This window comes from Marmota flaviventris, chromosome 8 (genome assembly GCF_047511675.1).
Source record: "Marmota flaviventris isolate mMarFla1 chromosome 8, mMarFla1.hap1, whole genome shotgun sequence".
Classification (NCBI taxonomy): Eukaryota; Metazoa; Chordata; class Mammalia; order Rodentia; family Sciuridae; genus Marmota; species Marmota flaviventris.
In genome coordinates, this window is record NC_092505.1 from 23,464,769 (window position 1) to 23,472,789 (window position 8,021).

General features: G+C 35.0%; 1 pseudogene; it reads right to left on the bottom strand.

The window, feature by feature from the left end:
* Window positions 1–416: 416 nt before the first annotated feature.
* LOC114087797 (transmembrane protein 87B-like) lies at window positions 417–7,675 on the bottom strand (annotated as a pseudogene).
* Between the last annotated feature and the right edge of the window lie 346 nt (window positions 7,676–8,021).

Sequence of the window (8,021 nt, forward strand, 5' to 3'; positions counted from 1 at the left end):
CTTGAAGTCTACTTTTTCTAGGCAGTTAAATGTGTTTTTATCATGAAATAGAAAATACCAAGATTATTTAAAACACTCAATTTCATTTTCCACAAGTTTTGCCAGTTCTGTGTCTGCCAGCTTGCCAGGTAAGCAGGGGGAGCCAGGTGACCAGGTGTTCATTACCTGCAGAATCAGCAGTAGCACTTGTACCCATGGCCTGAGGGAGGGGACAGTAAAAGAGCACTTCTTTGGAAGTGACCATTAATATTTTTTTTCTATGTACTTGTGTTCTCTGAGATCAAAAAACCTAACTCCGTGATTTTATGTGCATGGCGATATTTACAAACATGGTCTTTTTTTAGATAAAAAAAAATGAAGGCAAATTAAACATAAACATCCATATGTTCCAGTGGTAAATCACATGAGTATACAAGTCAAAGCTCTCCCATTGCAATCAATTTTGAGGCTCTTACTTCAGTTAAATTATCAAATTTTACCATGAATTCTTCAACTTTCTCGTCTGAATCATGTATTAACATCATGAAGGCATATCTCATTATTTGCAGATGATTTCCACAAAAACATTATAATAATAAGGATAAGTGAAAAAAAAGCTCCAAACTGCAACATCAAATCAGTATTCCATCCAATGTTTTTGGCATTTTGCAATTCCAAATATCTTAGTTGCCCACTCATAACCATTATAGAAGCCAAAACAGCAAAGATAAGAGTATTTGCAAGGTGCCTATATAATGACAATTCTACTGTGTTCATTTTACTACCTTCATAGTTTGAGCTAAACTTATAAAAACATAATTAGTGGAGTCAAGAATAACATCACCCAAACAACAGAACCACCAATGATTCACATCACACCTTAATATCTGCAAAGGCAAAGTAAAATAGTTCCAGTCCAACTCTGAGTACATGATAATTTTTTTATTGGGGCTTCACAATACCATAACCAAGCTCCCCACGATCACAAGAAGTTAAGCCAATGTCCTCTTAGTCACAGATATCAGTAATAAACCTTGGATTGACAGTCCACTGCTGACTGCTGTTGATATTTAGATATTCTGTGTAACAACTGCCTTTTCAAGCATTCTTAAGAAAATAATAGCTGCAATCCAGAATTGAACCTTTAATATACCTTTCCAGTAACCAGCAGACCACAAGGCCATATATATTTGTGTATGTGTGTGTGTGTGTACAAAAAAACCTAACTCCATGATTTTATGTACATGGTGATATTTACAAATATATATATAATTATATATATACATATTTATATATATATATATATATGGTGTATATACACACACACACTCATCACTTTGCAAAAAATCATAAAGGCCAATCTGATGCAGAGATATATCCATGAAGCCCCATAATAGAAAGAGAAGCATTCAAATTCCAGCAGGTATCTACTGTTTCCATTGATGAAGCAATAATGATATAAAACCCATCTCCCTGAATTCTGGCTACGACATCTATTGATACTTATTATTTCTTTATATTCGATGAGGGAAACACCTGTAAAACATTAAATTATTACAATCCAGGATTTCGGGTTTTTTGTCATCTAACAATTAATGTTCTTGAAATAACAATAAAAGTCTCAATCAGCAAGAAGCTCATGTTTTGGGGACATCTCTTCCAGCTGAGGATATCCTTTGTGACAGGTATAATTCTTCAAATGTCACTTTGTGACTAACTTCACAGGCCTGGAAAAATTGAGCAACTTAACAGGAAAGTTGATCTCAGGAGCAGGAAACACAGTTTTCCTAAATATCAAAGACACTGATTTGTGCTACAGCGCATGCAGGAAGCAGAAGGAGCCCCTCAGCAGCCTGAACTTGAGGTCTTAATTATCAGCTTCTTCAGTGTTACTCCTTAAGAGTGATGGGGTTTTCCCATGTATTTCTCAACAAATCACTGTAATATTTTTAATAGAATAAATTTCATTTCACATTATTGATTATTTTATTAATTCACACATCCTTTTATGTAAGTAGATTATATACTATGTTTTGGATGTTATACATATCATTCATAAATAACAAATACCTACAAGAGACTGGGCATAAGTAGTTACATTTATCACAGATAGCTTTAGACTCTTCTGGTTTGATAGAATCCCTATATGCACTTTCCTTTAACATTTTTAAAAACACTAAATTGTTGGTTATTTTTTATGACATGGAGAATGTGGAAATGGAAAGTACAAAAATAATCTCCTTAATATTCTCTCAAGATCTAGGAGCCGGCAAATTACACTGACATGCATTGACTTTTGAAGTTTTCAAGTATTTGTAAAGGAAAAAAGTCCTCAGCTTTGGATGGTTTTCAGTCTTTTTTACTTTGTCAATTTGGTGACATTTCAGTGAGTAACCATGTCATTTTTATTCATTTTTCACGTAATATGGCTGTACCTTTATAAATGCCAGTTTCCTTCACTCCTGACTCTCCTATCACCTAGATAAGCCCAACTTCCTCTTAGTCCTCACAGATGAAAATCTCCTTAAACTTACACACATATGTATATGTGCATGTTCTTATATGCTGTACCCCAGCAATGTGCTTTCCTTTGTCTTTTTATGGTCTAAAGGAACAAGAACCCTGGTCTACCCCAATTTTTGTTTCTTTTCTTTCCTGAAGAAAATGTACCTCTTCCCTTTATTGATACTGCTATATCTAAGGAGTAGGAGTTTCTTAGAGGAAGGATTTAATTTGGGGCAGTTTTCTTGGAAATGGAGGGCACTCATTTTATTGTGTATCTTAAAAGTGTTTATACTAGTATGCACTTTTATTTGGATTGTATATTTATTTAAATAGCCTAAAACAATATTTAGTGTTTCACTTATTGGCTCTTTAGGGGGTAGATCTCCAACATTTCTAGAAAACTTCCTTGGTATCTCTGCTGTTTAATTATAAAAGGACTCAGACTTGGGGCTGGCTGTGATCATTTTGACCTGTGGGTTCTATTCAATTCTTCCTCATGGACAAGAGATGATCTTTCTGCCTTGGCCCTTGAGAGAAAGACCTGACAACTTACTGACCTTGCTAATTTTAGGGACAGCCTGTCTTTGGCTGCTGTGATAGATACTGCATAGTCCTAAGTCCTTATTGTCTCTGTCACATGCAATATGACCCACGTTAAAATGTGGCCATTTTAATATTGACTTTCCCCTTGTTATTTACTTCTGCTCATGTCAAATGTAGATTAAAATTATATGTATTGGATTTATCTAACAACTAAACCCGTGATGGGATTCTATGTAGAAAGAAGGGATTCTTTGTAGAAAGAAGTGCTTCTACATAGAAAGAGTGGTTACCTCCATTATAGTCTTAGCTCTACCATTTGAGTCTTGTTTCATGAACACAGTGAACATATAGCAAGTAAATTGGAATTTCTGTTGGAAATGATACTGAGAGATCTGAATGTGAAACTCTCAGGAATGTGTTTGATGGACCATGAGTGCCCTCCACAGGGTGCACTGAAGAATTTTTAAAATTGTTGTCTGTTTAATTTTCTTGAGTGTTCTGTCTAGGATCATTTCTGTATTAGAGAAAATTCATAAAGGCTTGAAAAGAAATTAAATTCCTTGATCTAATTTAGCAAAGGTTTAATCATTTAAGTGAGGAAGCAAAATGTCAATGCCAGCCCAAGTCTCACCCCCACTGTACATCATCCTGATGCATCCAATTGCTTGATAAGGAGCTTCTGAAAAATGCTGTTTTGGTTCTTAAACAACAGGTAATGGATTTTTAATAGTTTATTTTTTCCTGCAGTTCTTTTATTAAGGAAATTGAGTTAACAGCACAAATGTTGGCAATTACTCTTGTACTCCATGGCATTTGTTTGGAACTTGTACTTAATAAATCCACAGTAACATTTATACTTTCAAGACCGTTATTCTGAGCCCCTTGCTTAAATTCCTCATGAAATAGAGAGATCCTCTTCTGATTCTATGAACGGAATAATTGAGGTCAGAATTTCATCAAGAGATAGCAAAGATCTGACTATTCCCATATTTGTTCATTTTGGAAGTGAATAAGTTGAGATGAACAACAACCAAAAAAAAAATCATTACTAGACTCTATATCAAAGGAATAAACAACTTCCACATGAGAGGGAAATTCTTTCAGAACAAATAATTATTGCTCTATCAATTCCTTAGTGTCCATCTTGGAGAAAATGAACTGAGACAACAAGCAAATCAAAGCAAGGAGAACTCAAGGTTTTGATCAAAATGATTGTCAAAATAATCATCAAGACTATATTGTTGCTTTAAGACCACAAGCTGAGCAAAAATAGTCAATTTTTCTAAACTTTAAAGAAAGACTTACTGCAAAACAAGTACTGGGAAGACCTGGCATATTAAACATGAAGCAGCCAATAGAGTTTCACTCTCCATCAAGCTTGATCAGACCTGAGGACCAACAATACAGGAGCTCCTGAGGCCCAGGTTTGTTCCCTGAGATCTTCATGAGGGCCACTTCTGCCACCACAAAACCACAAATGTTAACACCCAGAGGCTGGAGTGAGAGGAGCACTAATCTCACTTACCTTCCCTTGGTACAGTAGGTGTGTGTGCTTGTGATTGTAGCATGTTTAGATAGCCACAAATTCAGTTTTCTAAGCTGGAGAAGTACAAAGTCAAAACATGAAAATGATCAGTGGAAGAAACTTATCTCCATCATGGTTAATGAACCATTCATACTGACTTCAAAAATAACTTAAAAATTATGTTTTAGTTGATCTCACAATGACTGCTGGAATCAGCCTATAAATTATTATTTTTTTTAATTTGAGAATATTGGCTGTGTCTCCTAAGTATTAACAGTAGAAGAAACACTTCCTAAGGTATAGGGGATTCAGTCTTGGAGCTATACTATCTCAGAGATGATTTTAAAGAAAAGGAGTGAAGGTGGTTTACAACACCTCTATCCACAAATTATTAACCCAAACTCAGTAATTAATACCCCATCCTGACTTCAGGGGTGTGCAGTAATCTGGTAATTACTTTGTGTATACCCAGAAGGAGGTCATAGTGTGGCGACTGTAACATTGTCACAACTTGCTGTATACTTTGGTAAATACCAAGGTATAATAAAAGCACATTACTTTTCCTATGGGCTAATTTTTGTACTGTTATATAAAAATCAGCATTATTTCCCTGGCCACACTTTTTAAAATATTTTCAATATCTTATAATGCCAGGATTTAGATTTAACAAATTACTACTCTCCTTCTTCCTCTTATTCCAACACCTTTATATAATGAATACTATATTTTGAGGTTATTTATAAATAAATAGAGCTTTGGGGTCATATATTACATTTCAGTTTTGGATACTTCACTTATTTAGGTAGGAGAGTTAAGAAGAAGCCCTGGGAGTACTAGTAGGGAATTAAACACTGAGACATTTACCCCAATTTTACAATAATGAGATAAAGCAAAAGAAATCCTTGTCAATTTAATAGAAAAATCATCACTATAGAGAATTCTGCTGGCTTTGAACTTTACAGCAAGTCATGTTTATTACTTGATTAAATATTAATATGATTAGAGGTCATGCTCTTTGGTAAAATCCCATTAGTAACAGAGTAGAATAAAAACATTCAACTTCAGTATTTTTTTTTTGCAATACATTTAGAACTATGTGACCAACAGCTAAAAAGTGAAGACTTGAACTTGCATAATGAATCCATAGTCCAGAATCCAGCTATGATCATTATCACCAGAGAGAAAGAGACATTTGATGTGCAAGAAAAAAAAAATAAGGGTTTAATTCTCCTGACAATCCAGACTGTGAAAAACCATATTTCAAACCTAAGTAGATCAAATTGCAGCTAAGTAAGTATATGTGTCTGTATTAACTAATCAACCATTATGATTATAAAGACTAATTAGGTAGAGTTGAATTGTGGCCTATCATAAGCCAGTGATTAAATGATAAGATGGAATATTTGAAGACCTGACTCTATTAATAGCTCATCATGTGAATGTAGATGAATCACTGAGATTCTTGTTATGTCTTTTTTCTTTGTGTAACTTCTGGATAATGCCTCCCTGGACCCAATAGTTTCCGGACATTTTTAATAAAGACTATGTCACTCAAAATGAGTGAAGATTCAAGTAGAAAATATGAAAAAGATTAATAAAAACTACAAAACAGTGCAAAGACTGCTTATCTGTGGTGTCACTGACACTTTTTATAAATACCAAAATATTGACTTAGCAACATTGAATTATTAGATAAAACATGTGAAGCAATTAAAGACTAAGCTGTCACATAAACCAATTTCTAGCTCAGTGATGATACTATGAGGCAGTAAGAGATCCGTTTAAATTGCTATTGTTAAAATTTCTCTATATTATGAATAGACAACTTATTTTTTTATGAACTTTTCTACTTGAGCAATCATCCTTTGAATTTCTTTATGAGCAATGTTGTGGCATTGATTGAACACATTATCTGATGAACTGGTTATTACCCAGAATATAGACTATCAACTCTTAAAACCTATATTTTACTTATTAGAATCTAAGTTTAGATATCCAAAATGTTAAAAACAAATATAAGGTAAAACTGGCATCTTTTAAAATAGGGTTATATATTTCTCCTTTCATATACAGATGTCCCAAATGGAGGATTGGTCCAGAACCACCTGTGAACCCCTAAATCTATAGATGCTCAAGTCTCTTATATGAATTGGTATAGTATTTGCATATAACCCATCCATATCCCACTGTATACTATTAATCATCTGTGGATTATTTATAACATCTAATGTAATGTAAATTCCATGTGATAGTTGCTATACTGCACTGTTTAGGGAATAAGTATAAGAAGACATCTGTACATCTTTAATACAGATGTATATTTTTCATCTGCAGTTGATTTTATCTGCAGATGCTGAGCCAATAGGTATGGAGAGTTGAAACTTCTAATTCAATTAAAATTGATGCCTCTTTCTAAATTGCATAGGGGAATGTTGTATTTCACATAGGAACTCTGTATCACACATACATCACATAGGAGTAATTTATGTCAGACCTTTTAACAAGCTGCTCTTTCAAAAGGAGGTTCAAGACTCCATAAAGCTGATTGACGGTCCTTGAGACTTCTTTCTTACATGTATCTATAACACAGGCATCCACTGTGCAAATTTCTCCACAAACCCGGCATTTATGTGTGAACTATATGCATCCTGAACTGATGACAACAGGGTATTTGTTGCACTTGGTTTCCAGGGAAACGACACTTCACAGAATCCCCACTTATGCTGCTCCATGCGAAGCTGCCTCAGAATCGCCTTCAAAGAGCCCTTGTCTCCATCTGTGAGCTGAGGGTAAAGTGCTGTGATGGCAGCTGCTAATGAGCTGACTCGCCTCCACCAGGGCAGGTCTAAATTTACTTCAGCTGTCCCCCTAGGGAACTGTCAACCAGGAATATGAGTGAGAGGAGGAGAAATCATTGCCCCTTCCCAGGAGCATGGCACTCACACGAACATACTTGCTAATTTGATACTTACAATAAAGGATGGATAGTTACGGGGGAAAAAATCCATGTACGTTTGCTGGTACTGCAATGTCAGCTAAGTGTTTGCCTCCTAACTTTTTCAGTGGCAGCTTCTCACTGACATGCTCACCGCATGAGCCTGTGACTCTCGTTTTGTCAGCCATGCTTGCTCTTAATTGCAGATCTCACATAAGGTACCCTTTTCTGAGACCTATGTTGCCTTGATCCTAAGCTGCATTTGACAATGAAGAATTTGAACACAAGATACTAGAAACATAAGAAATATGTTCAAGATTAATTGTTGAAGACTTTTTTTTTTTTTTTTTTTTTTGGCAATACTCATCAGTCAGCCACTGTCATGAGAGTATTAATGGCATATGAGCTTTACTGTGAAGCAGGACCATAACCATGTTAATTAAGAAGTTCTGATTCTCAGAGACGACGTGATACACTCTGCTGAGATTGGAAAAAAATGAACAAATAGTATGCTTTGGGCCTCATATTTTGAGG